This window comes from Neodiprion lecontei, chromosome 3 (genome assembly GCF_021901455.1).
Source record: "Neodiprion lecontei isolate iyNeoLeco1 chromosome 3, iyNeoLeco1.1, whole genome shotgun sequence".
Lineage (NCBI taxonomy): Eukaryota > Metazoa > Arthropoda > Insecta > Hymenoptera > Diprionidae > Neodiprion > Neodiprion lecontei.
The window spans coordinates 29,533,815-29,535,756 of NC_060262.1; positions in this window are offsets into that span (position 1 = coordinate 29,533,815).

The window sequence follows — 1,942 nt, forward strand, 5'->3', positions numbered from 1 at the left end:
TCGAGAATAGCTAAGCACGTTGCGGTGTAAGTACCTTATTCCCAAAAATGCGTGAGTGCTCATAAAGTGACCGACATAAGGTAGGGTCGGATTGCAGAACTAGAGTAACTGGACGTATACATTTGCGTATTTCTACCTAGAGTAAAGCCGCAGCCGCCTAGCCGGACTTTTGCATGGGAATTTTTTCTGGTACGCATCAGAATTGTGTGATTTGTGTTAGAAGCATGGTCAGATTGAACGTAAGTTGACCAAACAGTAAGTTTAAAACTGAATTTATTTCGACAGAAGTTCGCAATTATGAACAGATGCCCTGCGTATTTTTTTACGAATCATGACATTCTCCTTACTATGTTTTGCGGAGTAAATCGCACGGACGTAATTGTTATATATTCTAGACTGCTTCGGGATAGCCTCGATTTTCTAACGACTCGATACAAGTGCTGAGTTTCGGATCGGATTTATGTCGCCTTGGGCCTGTCACGAGGGGTAGAAACTCGGAAGGGGCTTCCAAATGCACCTCCCCATCAACACAACCCTGGTCTTTATGCGAGGGGGTGAATCAGGAACGACTGGCGGTGACTTTTTACGCTGAAATGCTTCCAGCAACGCTCGAGTGGCTTGAAAAAATCCGGAAAATGACTGATCACCTGTGCTGCGTGAAACACGGAATTCCTCTCGTGATCTCGGCGATATTATCATACTGATGGAAAAAATTTCACGAGTAAATAAACTTCTCATATATTCTACACTTGAACAGTACCGGCAGAGTGTATACTGATTCTAAAAAACTAGAAAGTTAGAGAAGAGACAGGGAATTTTCTATTGTCTGGAAAACGCCCGGGAAAAGTCAAGAAGATTGGGTTTCAGAATTCGGTATTCGCCTTGCCTACTTCATCCTCGCATTATTTTGACACACGATTCTATTGAGCCATTTCTTCAAAGGCACGATGAATGATGTAAAACAGCTTAAAATTGGATTTAAAAGCCTTCAAGGGTCACCTAATGCACATTCGGCGTAGAAAAAAAGCTTAGTACGCTTCAGTGCGCAATGTGCACATCCGCATGTTTCTCAAAGTGACTCAATATTTCGAGATTAAAGGAATACGCCCTTGCTGTTGACAGGAAAATCAAATTTTTTTGCGGAGACCTCAGCGTAATTTTTATACCTACTAAGGTAATATTGTATATTCAAACCATAAAAAAGTGATGTATGTAATAAATGCCGTATAAATTTTCAATCATGCTACCGAAAACTATTTTCTGATTATAAGCACAGTCATGTTTCGTGTCGAAATGATTCATTTCTTTTTCGATACTTCCTCGTGTTATTAACAATTTCTGTAAAAAAAATATCATCAACGCAACGATACATTTTGCCACGAGTAACAGTAAAATAACGATTGCTCAATATTTACTCATTGTCAGTGAACATACCATCGAAGCAGACAACCAATTACATTTACAGGTAATGTTCAGGTTGAAAATTCATATCGTGAAAAGCTACAACTATCGGTAGGATACACAATTCCGTCTTCAGAAAGCAATTTTTCAAGAACTGGATTCAATTCAATATATCGAAGTATTCTTCTAAGGGTACGCGACGCGATATGACGGCGGGGAGGCGATAGCTTGCAGATATCTTTGAACGGTGCCAATACCGCGTTCATACACAGTAGTGGTTTCCGATATTCACATATGTGGCACAAACACCAGACGCCTCGTGAAAATTTCGCGGCTTCGAATTGACGTGTCCCACCACCGTTCGCCCCTACACCTTCCCCTGCAAGGACACGCGAGTGATTCCATGACGGTTCGGTGACGGTGTCAACGCGCAGACTCCCGGATCCCGGGGGCGAGGGAGACAGCGGGATCTAGAGTGGATGTTCGCTCCCCCTCCGGGCGCAAGGATCACCCTTGGCGAGAGCAAACTTCCGCGTGACGC